Genomic DNA, 17,387 nt, shown 5'->3' on the forward strand with positions numbered 1-17,387 from the left:
GCCTTTTACAAGCTTTGCCTTGATATCATCTGGCTACTGAAACACCCTACAAAGACTTCCAAACTTCTAGTTCAGATATACTATCTGCTCATAAACAGAGGTATTTACTACTTACAGCATTAACTTCAAATAAAGAAAAAAGACCAAAAAAAAAAAACCCAAAAAACCCCAAAACGATAAAATGGAAGGAGTGATAAAGCCAGCTTAATGACACTAACGTCAGTATCAGGCTCTAGAGATATTTGGTTAAGTGGTACAGCTTACTCCTCAGAGGCATTGGCTAAAACTTCATCCCACCCAATGTTTTTACTTGCTTGCCCCTCCAGGGTGGATGTTGTAGCTCTGCTGTGGGCTGCAATGTGTAGTACAGTGCTCTCAGTACAGGAGGACGCACACGTTAACAAAGCACTGCAGGCCTCTTGTACAGCTACACACGTACAGGACACCTCAACTAGCCCAATAGTGATGGTTGTCCTACTGTAAAACTAGGAACTTCAATAAAAATGCATTTTAACATTATTTAGGTGATTCATTTCCTTCCATGGTATAATCTGCAAAGATTTAAGTTGGAGAGAAAGAAAAATCTCTCTAGATTAAAACACTCAAACCTATCTGTGATTACTTAAGAATTCATCAATGCCTATGCCAAGTCATTTATACCTGCTTAGTCAGACTAATTGGTCTCTCAAGCAATAAGGACAGGGTTTTTTATTCCTACCTTACTTTAAAAGATTTCCTTAGCATCAAACAAATCCTCCAGGCTACAGTCAGTCTTCATCACTTCTGCAGGTGGGCAGAGGGCTGATGAAAGTTATTTGGATTACCTTTCAAACCAGCAAGTGTGATGGTAAGCTTCCCAAGATATTATCCAATGACTGTTTAATGCAAAATGAATGCACAGCCTGAAAGCAGAGGTTAGAATCAAAGTATCCCTCCTCCCACAACAGCTGCAAACAGGCTTGATGTGCCATTTCTTGGTCTTACAGCTCCAAATATTTTGTGCTACTATCTAAAGTGTCACAGAAAGAAAGGTAATCCAAGACCCCAGGCAATAATGCAACACACTCCTGACCTAAGATGGCTTGAATTTCCCCACGTTTAAGGTAAATGGAGCTCACTATTTCCAAGCCACCATGCTAATGACTTGTCTCTTGTAACAGAAAGCACTAAGTGCCTTTATCACACACTTTTGACTGAATTCATAACTTATGATGCACCCAGTGTGATCACCATTTATTAGGCATAAATCAAAACGTGTCTATCAAATTGAGCACTGGTGAGAATTAAACATAACCTAAACTGACTCAAATACAAATATCATTACAACCTGTTCAGACCTTCCAAGACTGGAGTAGCTCTGAACATGTCTAACATTGGGTCTCAGGTTCATTCGTTCCTAGAATCATTTAGGTTGAAAAAGATCTTCAAGATTATCAAGTCCAACCATTAACCCAGCACTAAATCATGTCCCTAAGCACCATGCCTACATATCTCCTAAATACCTCCAGGGATGGTGACTCCATCATTTCCCTGGACAGCTTTTGTCAATGCTTAACAATCCTTTTGGTGAAGAATTTCTTCCTAGTATCCAATCTAAACTTCTCCTTGTGCAACTTGAGGACATTTCCTCTCGTCCTATCACTTCCTGCTTGAGAGACTGACCCCCACCTGGCTCCACCCTCCTCTCAGGCATTTCTGGAGTGCTGAGGTCTCCCCTGAGTCTCCTTTTCTCCAGGCTAAACACCCCTAACTCTCAGCTGCCACTCACCAGACTTGTGCTCCAGACCCTTCCCAGCTCCACTGCTCTTCTCTGGTATCGCTCCAGCACCTCAGAGTCCTTGTAGTGAGGGACCAAGTGCTTGACAAAGGTTGAGGTGTGGCTTCACCAGTGCCAAGTACAGGGGCATAATCCCTGCCCTGGTCCTTCTGGCCACACCACTGCTGATACAGGCCAGGATGCCATTGGCTTCTTGGCCACTCTGGCTCATGTTCAGCTGCGGCTGACCAGTGCCCCCAGGTTCTCTTCCACCAGGCAACTTGCCATTCTCTTGCACAAGTGTTTAATAATTTGATTTGTGTGAAAATTAGGTTCCCTCAGGCACCCAAGGGCTTAGGTCGGTAGTCCACCTTTGGCACGCAGTCTCTTGTGCCTTAACTGGTACACAGCTAAATGCCATGTCTGGATTCAAGCATTTGATTTATTCTGAAGACAGAGTGCACTGCTCATCGATAAACCCTGACAGGAGGTACTACGTAGAATGTTATTCCTGACACCCTCTACAACAATAATAAAAGTGCTACCTGTGTAGCAGACTGTGTAATCAATCTAGGAAAAAAAAAAAAGTTTTCTTGACAATACAATATTAGATTTCTCTGCAATGTCACTGAACTAGTCTCGAAGACTAAAGGTTTAAACTTCACACCAGTGTGGGTCTATACTACACGTTCATCAAAAGCCTCTCGCCCATCAGTAGTTGGGAGGCAGCAATCCATACAAGTCAGTGCATATAATACGGTCACGCAGTAAGACATGGTCTGTTCACCCATTGCAGGTGTTTCTTTTTTTTTTTGCCATGATGACAAAGAAAGATACTAATTTGAAAAGAGAGAATGTGTGGCAGGAGAAGTTGGCTAAAATGGACAAAAGGTTGGAATCATGACAAGCAGAAGTGCTCAATAAACATATTTTGGAAATAAATTATATCAAATTCAATGCAAGGACCTCAAGTGTGTGCAGACAGAGCCTCTAGATCAGCAGATCCTAGTAGTTTGCATTCAAGACCTCTTAAAGACATTTACCTGGACTTTTGAAAAAGACTTGCAAGTAACTTGGGTCCTAGGAAAGTCTCAGGGGTCTTCTCAGGGAAGAAATGTAAAAGTTTTGCATTAAATACTGTGTTCTAAAAGGGACAATCTAGTCCTGTTAGCAAACAATAATTTGAGGCCAACACTGGATGTTATTTGTAAAGAACTAAAATACAATTACGATTGATTGAAAAAACCTTGTCCAATTAACTTCATACAAATCTTCTGGTGATAGATATTGCTGAAAAAAGGTACTAATAGGTGGAAAAATAGCCTTAAAATCTTACTTGGCATTAAAGAACATTTCAATAGAAAAACATGGATTAAAACAGAATGGACAGTGCTTAAATATTAACAGTAAATACAGAGTTGTTGAGCCATGCGAGTTTCCAGTAGGAAGGGAAGATAATCAGTTCCTGGCTTCTCATTACAGAACATGTTTTTAACTTGCCTCTCAGAAAAAAATAAATAAAAAAAAGGAAGTCAAAAGGAAGTCTGGAAATGACAAGCCTTGACAGTGATAAGAGACTGAGTCATTTCAGTCAACTAAAATGGCATGAATAGCTTAAAAAGTCAGGCAGAGCAAAAAGTATCAATGCATAAAGGTAAAGGTGCTCTTTCTAAACAAAAAAGAATGAACTCAATCCTGTGAAGAGTTGATTCTGACAAGGACAGAATAATAAAAGTGGACAGTAAAACACAAGCTTGCCAAAAGGCTTTATCAGTTGTAACAACAGGTCCACCTCCCTTAGCAACATGGAGGGGAGGATGTTTTTCCTGCCTCTGGCTGCAAATACCTACCATCTCTACTGGAATAACTTCATAGGATTTGTCTCCAATTTTCTGACTTAAAATTGTGCTAACTGTTCCAAGTATGAGCAACAACTTCTTGAACGTATTGTTACATACTGAAAATACCAAAAGCAAAGGATACTGTAATTTCAGCCTTAATCCTCATAAAGCCGCTCTGGATGATGTAAGTGTCCTCCAACTCCATCTAATTTCTGGATATACTCAGGATTTAATGAGGTATTGAAAAGAGCACAAGAAAAACAACTTGCATTTGTACAACAGGTAAGGTTCAGCTTGCAAAACCACTACAAACAATTCACCAGCCTATTGTCAGATTTCCTGCACCATTGAAAACTTTGCTGCAGCAGCCTTCAGAAGGGGTAAAATAATGTGTGGGGTGAACCAAAGGATTTATTTAAGGCCTACTCAATGCACCACTCTTGTGGACATATTAAAAGAGACCAGACAAGGAAGGGAACACATTAGATGAATAGAGAGATAGTTCTCAGTTGCTAGGCACAAAAGCAGCCAAGAAGTAATTTGCTACTGGTGGAGCATTAAATGCATGGTTATTTAGAAATCTACACTGTTTCATGCACAGCAGTAACTGCTACATGAACAGCTATTTCATTTCTTGTTTTGATACTGCACATACTGAACTAGTAGCAGACATTCAAAGTCAATTCAGGACTGCAAAATCAGTCTACTCTGAATCTGTTCTACAATACAAGTACAGGGTCTCTTGAGACTACAACCAAATTGTGTAGGTTAATGCTTTGTACAAGACTTACATTGTAAACTACCTATTGCCAACTACCCCCACCTGAACTGCTATTAATTTTCCCTATTATTATATCAATTTGAAAATACCTTGAAAGAGTTTTCTGAAGCCTATCAAAGCTGAAACACAGTGAGGGTATCTACATTTGCTGGATGTGATTTGTTTAGATTCCAGGGCCTATGCCTGAGGAAATCTTTAAGGAATGAATTACACTAACAAGGCAAAAGGCTAAATGATGTTAAAGCTCAAGAACTGTGTTCCACTCCATAGTTCAGTATGCAAGTTTGCCTTCCTGAACTGTAATGACAATTTAACTCAACCCTTAAATGCCTTCAGATTTGGTCCTTTATTGTTTCTGTGGCATTACCCTCAAGTTGTAAAGCACAATACAACGCTGCTTCTTACTCTTGTCAGTTGTTCAACAAGGGTTAAGGAGGATTGTAAGGCTGAGATCATTGGGCAGTGCATTCAGTGCAGTTCCTCTGCATATGCACAGGATCAGCATTTCCATCTCCAAGAGACTCGCAGCTGATCTTAAGGATAGTCTCTGAAAAACACATCAGCATTATATCATCTGGATCACCAAGGTGAAACAACATGAGTCAGCAGCACGTGTCTTGTAGCAACAAAGGCACAGGAGGCCGTGTTAGCAGAGAAGTACAGCCAATGGGCTCAGGGAAGTGATTACTCCCTGCCATTCAGTGCTAATAAGGTGGAATCTGGAATACCATGTTCAGTTTTCTCTTCTCAGCCACCTCCTCCTCCCACTATAAGAGAGATGCCACAAAGGCTTTTCCTGGGCTTAGGCCCATGAAAGACAAGGAGAAACCAAGAGCACTAGAGTAGCCAGGGGTCACCTGCTAGCTGGATACCACTACCTGAATGATGCTGGTTGACAGCCTTTAATCAAACTCTTCCTGGAGGCCTGTTGAAAAAGCACAAGTGTTTGGACAATGCTCTCAGACACAAGGTGTGCCTCCTGGGGTGTCCTGGGCAGTGCCAGGAGCTGGACTCTATGATCACGACAGGCCCTTTCCAACTCAGCACATTTTATGATTCTGTGATGGGCATGCACTGCACCACTGGAAATTCTGTCTGTCCATAAAGATAATAAAAAGGTATCTTGATAATGAGAATGGTGTAGCACAGGCATACCTTGCTCCGAGAGGCTGCAAAATTCTTAATCTTGTAGATCAGCAGTCTCCAAAGAGGGGTAAACACACCCCAGCACAAGTCAAACTCTTGGCATGTGAGAAAAAAATATTTTTTGTCAAGGGGAAAAAACCCCATCCTTTAAATGCTGGTTTTCATCTTTTCATCTATACTTTATCTTTTTTTTTCTTTTTTTTTAAATACACTTTATAGTATACATATATCAATAGAGTAGCATATGCATATAATTAAAAAGATTACATTTATTGGAGGTGCATGTTTAAAACATTCTTTGCATATGGGGTGCATGACCAAACATCTGGAGACCAGTGCTGAAGAAAGTCAAAACCTGACATTGCAAGGTCCTACCAAAGGGCTGAAGAAGGCACTGTCCAAAAGACCCCGTCAAGCAGAATCCTCCTATAAATTCCAGAATATTAGTCAAACAAAATACAACACATAATGCCAAAGTTGAATGGTTTACAGTAGATCAGAAGCCAGAGAGAGGGACATAGCTTGCTTCTAAGCCCTTAAAAGCTGTCAGATTCTCAATTCAAATTTCAAAGTAACAATGACAATGCTAATCAAAACTCAAACTTGGACACCTAAGGCTCAAACTTTGGAAGACATACTGATATACCCATAATTCTGTCCATAACAGAACTGCTTTATAATCTGGCCTTTCTCCTAAAACAGGAAGGCTGCATTAGAGGATAGTTATGAATTAAAAAGTTACACTTTCGCAGGAACATGCGACACAAACAAGCTTTTCAGTTCAGCTGGAATGTAGGCATTACTATGATGTAATGTAGAGATAACTAGTAACAGTGCTGTGTACAAGAAAAACATATGGATCACTCCTTTCCTAGAGATCCACTGCCTCTGGCTATCAAGTTTGATACAAAATATAATTAATCGATTTATTCACAACTAGAGGACTCATAAAGCCACACTCCACAGTGTGGCTTTATGAGTGGGTGCCTACTAAGGAAAAACTTCATTGCTGTTTTTTCCCTCAGCTTTTCTGATTTACAGAGTATTGCTTCTCTACCTACCTACATATCATCACAATACTTAGTACTCTTTCACATCCTAATTCTGTCAAATCTAGTGAACAAAAGACACAATCTTTTATCATCCCATAGAGCTGTTCAGAAGCGCCGTGAATTCTATACAACACAAGGACAGAAGTTTAAGCAGGGACGAGACAAAAGCACCCAGAGCAGAAGGGTGCAGGGTTAGAAAATGCTTAATGAAATCAATACTAAATGTTCCCAAACTGCATGTTGCTCTTACACAAGGAGTAACAAATCCAGGGCTTTTCCACGATTTCTTTGTCAGTACTGCAGTTTCATTTGTGCTTCAAGCAGTATCATATTACAGCTGCCAGTTTCAGGTTGCCATAGGGTGTGTTTTCCTAGTGGCTTCAGCACAGCAGAGCAGGTGTACATTCCTTCTTCACCTGGGTCTTCATGCAGCTACACTCCCCCAGGAACCACAGGCAAGGCCTATCCTCCAGTCCAGGTAACTTCCAGTAAGAAACAAAAGCTTTTCTGAACAGGAGACAACATTTAGTTTTGCCAAAAACCCAGGAATGAACTTATAGAACCTGGAAGACCATAAAACCATCACCCAATCCTGATGCATTAAATGCTCCAATGTGAAGACAGCAGATGCACTTGAAAAATAAACATCTTTCAAAAGGTTGAAGCAAAAAAGCCCTATTTTATATAGATTAGAGGCTCACATCTGACTCTTCCTTTCAAGAAGATGCAAGCTACTATTTAAACTTTTTCCTTGTGATTGAGACATTTACAAGTAAATACAGTGTCTACTGTGAGATGAATTTTTTTATTATTTTCTACAGTCCTCAGAATGTATCTCCTGCCTCACAACTTCAGACTTCTAAAAATTATAACTCCTTCCCATCTGTCACATTGGCCATCCAGTTCAGAACTTACGAGACAAAAGTGAACAAATACAAATACAAATACAAGATGTACAAATATGCTAAAATGAGAAAAATTCTAGAATATTCCAATGCAGCCCTAGGGTGAAGAGGGAAGAACAAAGAATATACAACAGATGTTAGTAATATCACTTAATGCACTACTGGAAAAAGCTCAGATAGAGTGATGCAGCTGGTGTAGAAATGTATTAGAATATAATTACCCAGAGATCCATAAGGTTGTAGCTGAGCTATTAAAGTTATGAAGCATGCTGAAGAGTTTTGTATTTGTTTTTAAGAATCAGAACTGAGCAGAAGGATTTTAATTTCCCTCCCTCCCTGTACATTTACCACATTTTCCAGTCAAAGAGTTTCAGATGTGGCAATTACAGCACACCAGCTTTTCTTTTACAGTTCTAAACTAATTATTTCAACTAATATGCAATTTATTTAAAATATACACTTTGTTCCTGATAAAGTATTTTTCCTGTTTTAGAAATGTTTTCCTGGGGCACTTGATAAAATACTTTCCATCAGAACAGAGAAGGGTTATTTTCTGTTAGAAGAAGGGTGTTCTGGGGAACATTACTCTTTCACTAATTGGTCAATCTCCTTTTAAGTACAGTGAAAATAAAATGGCTATTCTCTTCAGTGCTGATCATAATACTAAAGTCACAGATAGGCAATACAGGAAAATGATAAAAATAGTATCCTTTCATGAAGTAAATCAACAAAATCGAAGTCTGACAGTCACTTAAGAGGGAAGATATGCTAAAGGTTTTAATAAGCACTGGAAGTTCCTATTTAAAAAAAAAAAAAAAAAAAAAAAAGAATCTACAACATCTACCATCAACATGGAAATACTTCAAGTGTTGTCACAGGCACTCACCCAACATAATTCTCAAAGTCTGAGAAACACAATCCAGAACTCTGTTCATACTATGTTACCACTGGAAGGTGAACACTAAAAGGTGTAAAATTAATGCAGTACTCTTATGAAGGAAATACTGACTGCTGAGCAAATGCAAGTTGCATGTCAACAGCCAAAGAGTTACCAGATGTGACACATGCCCAACAGTCACCACCTGATCTACTCGGAGCAAGAATGGCCAAGTCCCATAACAGCAAACCTTAGCTTAAACCTGTAGGAGTTTAGTGTGCTATAGTAAATTAATACTTATTTCAGGTTACCTTCATACTCCAGGCTATAAACTGCAATGATTTAGGAGCAGTTTCAAATGCAGTTCATGCATTCATGCCATGGGTGCTATAACCTCTATAAGAATGCATAGTAGATAATTGGAAATACCCCAGCTGTTCAAGTTTAATGCATCTGTATTTATGAGCCAGCAATTTTTGAATCTGAGCCAAAGAGGCTAAGTTTTTAATAGTAGCTGATGCAGGAAACTAAACTTTTGAAGGTGAAGACTACATAGAGGAAAAACTAGACAGTTATAAACCAGTCATCCATAAAGGCACAATATGTTCATGGACACTTACTAGCTCAGCTTGCCCAGCACAAGTGCTGAACGCTTGACTGTACACAGCAAAACCGATGCAATCAAAACTACTTGAAAACATCATATTCTGTTTTTAAATGTTGATGTTATTATTATAGTATTAAAAAGATATCCACAATCCTTATCTGGATGAAGTACATGTAACTTGAAGCTGTTGTCCATGAAGAATTCAGTACCTCCCACCTATTTGCCTGTCCCTCTTAGATCTTCAAAGAAATCTAAGCTTTTAGTAAGGGGTAAGTGCAAACCTAACACAAATCAAATTAATCTGTTAATTTTATTTGGAACTAATTTGTGCATTGTACAATCAAAGAACAAACTGTCAGCAGCCAGGTGCAAACCTATACCTAGTCTTTAGCAGGTACATTAATCCAATGCACTGACACACAGAAGATGCAATACTGTGACCTCCTCTGTCTTGGAGAACATTTTCCATTTAGATACTCATGGGAATCACCCCCAAAAATAAATGAGGAGAATGAACTGCATAGTGTATTTTTTGCACTGCTTGTAAAAGATCTGCAATACAATTACACTTTATTTATGCTACACTGACCTAAACTATGTTTTGTTTTACACTCTTGTAACTCTCAAGAATTTCCTTAAACCCTCATAGTTTTACTTTTATACCAGCAAAACTAGATTCTTCTAAGCTTCTGCCAGGACTGGATTTCCTTCGGTTTGTTTTCTGAAAATCACATGGCTTCAAAACCAACTTGGCCTTTTCCACTTAACTTACTTTTGCCTTCATTTCTGTTTAATATCATGCTTAGTTTTTGAGAAAACAAGCAAATTCAATGCCAAGAATCAAGCTACTTCCTCATTTGTCATTGACTCCTTTTTCTCAGAGGCTGTGAGTAGCAATGAGAAATTTCCAAAATAATTTTTCATATGATACTTTTAAGGCAAACTAAAAACATGGATATATTTCTATTAATGCCTGCAACTGGTCAGTAAGATAAATTTATTGCAGAGACAGCTGCTGGTGTTGGAGCTACAAAGAGTTCATGACTCAAGCAGTATGAGCAGCTTTTAAAGAACTCTTATGAAACAGCTTTTTCCTGCTCATTCTGAAAAATGAAAACTGTGCTATCCAAATGTAAGGTGACATAGGATCAATGAGGCTACAAGTATAAGAGACTTTAAAATTTCTCTCCACTGATTCTTTTGGAAAAGCTGTAGATCTCTGCTTCCATAAGGAACAGGACAACAACAGAACATGACAAATCAAGACAGACATATGAAAATTACTTCCCAAGAGTGAAAATTCAGCAAAAAAGAAGGTCTTTTGAGGCCTAACAAACATCTGAAGGGCGTTCTACTATCATGAATTTAAACTCCTCTAAGTCAGTTCTGCTAAATCGTTCTAGCAGATCCCACTTGCAGCACCGCAAGCAACTGGTCAACAAAGTGAATTATTCTGTAGGACAGTTGCAGTTTAAAATTAATCACATAAGAATTAGTCAGTTTTAACACAGAAGTTTCCTGATTGACTTTACACAAAAAATGTGCAAAATTTAGTGAATGCTAAATATAGGAATAAACAGAGGAAGTGCTTCAAGAGGAGCTGCTTCTGCCAGCGTCAATGCATCACATTCATGAAGGTGCAGACCATGATAGTAAAAAAGGTCAAGAGGTACCCAGCTAGGTGCTTCACTTTCCTAATATTAAACTCAGTCACAATGGTGCAGAAGCAGTTACTTGAACACCATAGAAAAACAAAACAAACCAAAACAAATCCAAACTAAAACAAACAAAAGCCACCCCAAAAACAACAACAAAAAAACCAAACCAACAAACAAACCAATCCACCAAAAAAAAAAAAAAAAAGAAAGAGAGAACATTCAATCAACACCTCAACCTGAACACAACTCTTGAAGTCTGAATGTGCTACTCATTCAAGAGTTCTCCAATGGAGGAGTGTCTGCAGCTACTGAAGGGGAAGACCAGCACAATGAGAGCGGGTTCCTCAGGTGATATTAGCAATCCCTTCTCCCAAGTCCTACACCATCCTCCTAGAAAAGTTTTAGTTAATCAAAACACCATGGGACCAACTAGTTTGATTGCCCAATCAAGTCAAGAGGACAAAGCTGCTCTTAGCTTCCTCTTTTACAAATGAAGTTGCAACACTGAATAGCTGTCAATTTGTCGACAATCCAGTCACAAAGACAGAAACTGATTTGTTTCGAGCTGTATTGCCATGATGTACATACTTAAATGCACTGGGCTTCTTTTAAGATCTACTACTTCATTTATGGTAACTTATCCTCACCATTGAAATGCCGCCACTGAGTAGAATGTGCATATAAACTAATATTCTTAAATGGGGGCAGTTATTAGCAAGCCTGAACAAATTAAAACAAAATATATTTCAGCTGCATTTAAGATTACTCAATGCCAACAGTCACTGCTCACTTCCACAGCTTTAGTCCTAACTTCTTAGTACTTCACATTTCAATATCTTCAATCCACTTTCATACTAGATTAAATGGATAAATACTTGTCTTACAGTGTCATCCTCCCCATTTACATTTTTAATAGACTCTACAGGATTTGCAGAGGCACGGTAACTCTTGTGTTTTATGACATTTATTATTACTGTAAAAAGTCCCCTAAGAGTCTATCAATACATATTTTGAAATATTACTGCATAGTTATAGTCACAGCTCCCTCTCATTGCCAAGATATTGCAAGTCACCAAAGTTTGTGCTGAACCTTCTTATCCATTCAATTTCTGCTTACAGATTAGTTTCCAGCAACATGCACACTTTTTGTAGATCATTATTACTTGATTTTCTGTCCCTACCTAAAATGTGCTCTTCTGTCACAGAGTAAAATTACTCCTACTTGCTATTCTGTTGTTTCAATTCCCTTCTGTGCAGGTATCTAGTAGAAACAGTTCTTCCAGTTAAAAGGACAACAAACTATAAAAACCAAAACCTTGCAGTTTAAAAACTGGAAGTTAGAAAAGAAGGATTTATTTTATAATCAAAGGAGTAAGATCTGGTATGGAGTATGCTACGCTAGTGAGGAGAAATGAAACAACAGCTGGGCAGCAGCCCAGGCTTGCACGATCCTGTATACCACAGCCATTGGGTCTCTACACTGGGGAAACTCAACCCCATGTACAAGGGAGTACTTACACTTGTGAACTACAGAGGTTTTTTACTGCCAGTAACAGTAAAGCTCAAGGTTGATTAAGCTTATTTTCACCTCAAGTTATTAAAAATCAAAAGCAAATAAGAACTGAGCTTCACAGATTTAAATTCATCCAAGGTACAAAAAAACCCAAAGCAAATTTAAAAAGAACTGTTATGCAGAAGGTAAAGTTAACATTTGTGACCTGCGTATTCCTTTTCACTTCCAGTTACAGAATAAAGTTACTACCTATCCATACCTGCCACAATGTAAATCCTTCTGGACCTTGTTGAAGACATTTATTACATCTTAGTAATAAATGTCTTCAACAAATGCTGTGCTCCTCTTATTAATGGCTAATAAAAATTACCTCTAAGGGGACTGCAAACTTGTAGGCAATTTAATTTTTGACAATTTGTTATGCCTCAAGTAATTAAATATATAATTAGGTACAATATTTTCTGCTGTCTATAAATGCAGAATTTTGCAGTGTATCTTTTCATCTGTCCTAAATGCTTTGGAAAAACTCTGGCAGCAAATTTGGGGGGAGGTACACCACAGGCATATTCAGTGCTCCTGTTTAATTTTTGCAAACTGCAGTTGGGGTGGTGTTTGATGCCCAAGGTACTATACCAAAAGAGAAGATACCAATGTTAACCTAAGTGACTGCAGAACAGCATGAGCAGAAGGTCCACAAATCCTAGAAAAGTAAAAACTTAAAGGGAGACAAAAATATAAATTCTGTTAAGCAAATTGGTAGATATACTGGTAGGTTTGGTGAGACAGAGGCCAAAATATGTGCTTGCCTAGACATAAACAGTGAAAATCTACGTGGAGCCATGAACAAAGAGGGCTAAGCATGTCTACTCTAACTCAGTTTGAAATGTGCTGCAAAGACATCACTAATGAGCATGGTGCTAAAGTTTTAATAAAGTATTTAGAAAATAAAAGGATATTCTGCTCCTGAGGTACTGCAATTCTGAATACAAAAGCTTCCTAAATCAACACATCCAAAAAGAGTAGTAACACAGTCCTCTACACAACTGTGCCGTCAAAGTGAAGACCAACAGTTTCTTCAGCATGTGTAGTAACCAAAACAGATTATCAATCTGTTCAAACAACCAAATCTGTATCAATACAACCAAAAAAAGGTGCATAACTTAGCAAGTGTCATGAAGAGTCCACCACAAAAGGAACAGCTAAAAATTCTATTTCATTATTGACAAAAGAGCATAGCAAATGCTATTTTAATTTACATTTCATTAAAGACATCTATGACAGGTTAGTAAAAAGTCTGCAGATTGTCAGTGGTTACAGGCTCAAGAGTGTGCCAGCAGCTGGAATAGGACCAGATTTCTGGGGGGCAAACAAAATGTCTTCAAAAATATTTGTTCCATCAGAACCCAAATGTAAATTAACTGGAACAATTAAAGATGACAACCTACAAGAAACATGTAATAGTATTAAGTGTTACAGACGTTTCCTAAATATCCTGCTACCTCATCAGCCCTACAAAATACAGACCTGAGGATGACAGTCTGAAATACTACTGGACATAAACACAACCATTAAACTTCATGAATAGACAAGATTCAGAAAAAGGCTGATAGTGTTCTTCCATTGACATCAAGTGAACATCAGCATTAAGGAAGCTCAAAGTTTACTGTATATGGCAAAGAACAAGCAAAAAACACAGTCATTTCTTTAGCTCAGGAAACATTGGCCCCATGCGCAAAATAAACATTGTTCATGTTTGCTGAACAGAAAAAGCAGCAGTGTATTCATTCCAAACTATTATCGCTTTCCTGAGATACAGACAGTATCTTTTAGTTAAACTAAAGACTTGACAGTCCAAGCCAAATCCATTTTTACTGAAATCTGGTCCTACAGGAAAAACATCAGCTCTCAATTCAACTCATACACTCTAAATTGCAGTGAAGTTGAATTTTACTACAAATTGCCTGGGAATTTCCCCAAGCCAACAGTCTTAAAGAAATCAATGATAAAATAAAAAAAGTGTTATTGACATCTCTAACAGAGAGAATCCAATTCATATTCTAGATAACAGAAATGCACTGATGGAACATGACATTATCTGTAGACTATTTTAGCAGAGATTGAACTAGAAATCCCACAGCAATTAGACACTGGGGGTCAAAAAAGATACAAAGTTGCTACAGGAAGATGAAGAATTCCTGAGGTTCCAGGCTCTGACAAGGAACGTCAATGGATGCAGACAACACAGTCTAGGAAGTAGGCCTACATCCTCACAAAAACTGTCTTCTCTGGTATCTTTCTGTCTGTCTGGGAGTGAACAAGAGTGCATGTTTGTTCAACCCCAACAGGGGGACACGGCTTGGTTACAGGATTTGCCACTGACAGAGACATCAACAGTCAATCAGAACACCAGCACATAACACCTTCCCAGCATTCAGTATTCCTAGAGACCAACACATGCACAACAGCACACACTACAGCAGAAGTGACCTGCCAGCAAGGGAAATTGTGGCATCATCTAAAAGCATTTAGATGTTAAAACCGTCTATGACAAAGTACTGACAAGGATGAAAAATCGAACCTCTCCTAAAGTCAGGCTTTAGGAGTTTTTCTCAAGTCCTAAGACAGAACACTGCAGAAACATGTTCAGTTAAGCAGTTAAAGCTGCAGTAACAATTCTAAAGGATCTTTTTGAGATCTTCAGCCAAAATGATCATCAGCATAACACTGAGTTAGCCGATGGAGGTCCAAATTCAAGTAAAATTAAATGGCCACAAAGCAAGGTTAACAAACAAAAGCATCCCAAGATCCACAGAAGTCCCAGCCCAAAGCAAATGAGTTATTAGTCCAAATCATAATTAAAGTTTCTGCATCTCCATTATATCACTGCCTATAAAAATCTAAAGCTTATGAGTTTTAAGTTCACAAACAAGTAGAATCTCCAGCTTGAAAAAGGGAGAAATGCCATTAAATGGACTGAAATCAGGTAACTTTAGTGCTGGGTGTAATGACCTGACCCTCATGTAACTCATACACCTAGAGCTTGTCATACATCAAAAAGCCTCAAAAGAGCTCCATTTGCCCCGAAAAAAACCCCAAACCTGAGACACTCATCTAATTCTGTTTTAATATTATCATCTACAGTAGTCAGCCTGTGACTCTGCTCAAAGCTGATTGCTCACTCCCTGACCAAGTGATCTAAGCAACAGATCACTGAGTCCTGGCCTTTCTGAGGACAAGGATCTCTGTCTCTCTTAACCAGGCCTTCATCTGCTAAAAATCAGTGTCCAGTGCCCCTGTGGAACTGATGCAGCACATCCATTTTCTCACCCAAAGTCACCAGAAAAATCATTCTGGTGTAGTTTGCACAAACAACTCCCAGATTCAATATACGTGTGTCAAGATGGCTTGTGTCCACAGAGCGTATCTAGACTAGATGTTGTGTTTTCAAACTTGACCAGCACCCTTCCTGCTCCCTCATGCTCAGTAGAAACACAGGCTGTCAAGAACTCTATCCAATTTGCCAATACTGAATGCTGGAAATACTCAGCTACTTCAGACTTTCACATATGTGTACAGCTTTCTCCCTACCTGACAGCTTACTACTTCCTCATTCATCATGTGATTAAATTTCATAATTATTTGAGACCATTTCCTTAAAAAACAAAAAAGAGGCAGAAAAAATGTAACTGATCATCCTCTCTGAATTCTAAGGACCACTGATTTGCTGTGACTCACAGTATTTCAAAACACAAAAAAGCAAACACATCTATAGATGCAGATTCACATCAGTTAAATTTCTACGCTGTATAAAGCAGAAAGTTTCCCATTGCCATGACAACAAAATAGCCTCTTTTAAGCAGAAAGCTTAGCAGGACTGGGTCCTACAGCTTCTAAGACAGAGGCTGCCAAGTATTCAGCAGCAAAATATTTAGAGATTTTAAGCTTCCTTGAAAATTTAAGGCATTTCTAATCAGGTATGTATTTGATGAAATGCAGACTTAAATTCTTAAAGCAAAGAACAGTTCACAGAAATTACTTCATAACACGAAATGTTCTAGAATAACACTTGACATGCAGGTGTCTGACAAATTGCCTTTGACAGGGTTAAAGAAATGACTAACACGTCTTGAGGTGCCATTTATAACATTTTCTCCTACCAAATATATTCTCTCTTGTTTCTGCTGCTTATTTTCTTTACTTCGCACAATAAAAATCAGCTGAAAAGTTTCATTTTTGCTTTTAGTTGGTTTCACTTTCTAAGTTGCCTAGAAGCAACGAAAAGTTTCTGTTTAGGTTGGGCGGAGGGGGGGGAATCGGGAGTAAATCCGGCTGAAAGAATAATGCCTCTGCTAGGAGTCGGCGAGATGATTACCATGTTTTCGGGAAGACTGTTTTACCTACATAAAGAAGCTCAATCCCTTTAGCTGGGCGTTACGAGGGAGCCTTTTCGGCTTAGGCGGAGAGCAACAACAACAGCAACAACAACAACGAGAAAGAGGTGTCCAACACCACCGCTGCCTTCTCCTCCCCGCCTGTCACAGCCGGCTCAGCTGTTCTGGTCGCGCTCCGCATCTGCTTCTTTCTCCGGCTCAACCACCGCCTCCTCCCGCGGCCGCCGCGCCGCAGCCCGGCGCTGACAGCGGGCGGATCCCCGCGCCCCGGCCGGCAGAGGCACCTCCGAGCGACGGAGGGGAGGGAGACACAAAGTTTCTTTCGCGGGGCTCCGTCGGAGGCGCCGGCTCCCGGTCCTCCCCGGCGGGGAGCGCCGCTCCCCAGGCGCCGGGGGCAGGCAGCGGCGCTGCACCCGTCCCCTCGCACCCCTCTCGCCGCCCCGCGGAGGGGAAGGCGGCGGTTCGCCATCAGCGCCTACTCACCGCCATGGCCCCGCGGCTCTCCGGGCTAACGGTCCGCGCTCCGCCGCCAGCGGGCAGCGGCGCCGAGCAGGGGAGCGCCAGGGGGAGTTCCCGATGGCGCAGCTCGGGCAGGGGCGGCGCTTCCCCCACCCCTTTGCCCGCCCACTCGAGGTACCTGCGCTCCGGCCGCCGCCGCTCCGCCGCCTCTTCCCGCCCTCCCCGCACCTGTCACTGCACCCCGCTCCCGCCGCCGCCCCCGCCCCGCCGCCTCAGCGCTGCCCTCCGCCTCGCCCGGCGGCGCGCAGCCGCCATCTTTGGGGAGGGCTGGGGGGGCCGCGAGGGGGCAGTTGGCTCTGGCGCGCAGTGCGCCTGCGCGGAGGCCTCCAGCGCGGGAGGGC

General features: G+C 40.3%; 1 protein-coding gene across 2 annotated transcripts in view; it reads right to left on the reverse strand.

The window, feature by feature from the left end:
• Positions 1–17,179, reverse strand: part of FNDC3A (fibronectin type III domain containing 3A) — a 113,167-nt gene extending 95,988 nt beyond the window's left edge. Inside the window, exon 1 of one of the 2 annotated variants that reach the window (XM_040054754.2) lies at positions 17,165–17,179. The gene's annotated coding sequence lies outside the window, so the exon portion shown is untranslated. Of the gene's footprint in view, positions 1–17,010; positions 17,118–17,164 lie in introns of those variants that run through there. The other variant, XM_040054752.2, reaches the window with a different exon arrangement.
• Positions 17,180–17,387: the final 208 nt, after the last annotated feature.

This window comes from Hirundo rustica, chromosome 2, assembly GCF_015227805.2.
Source record: "Hirundo rustica isolate bHirRus1 chromosome 2, bHirRus1.pri.v3, whole genome shotgun sequence".
Classification (NCBI taxonomy): Eukaryota; Metazoa; Chordata; class Aves; order Passeriformes; family Hirundinidae; genus Hirundo; species Hirundo rustica.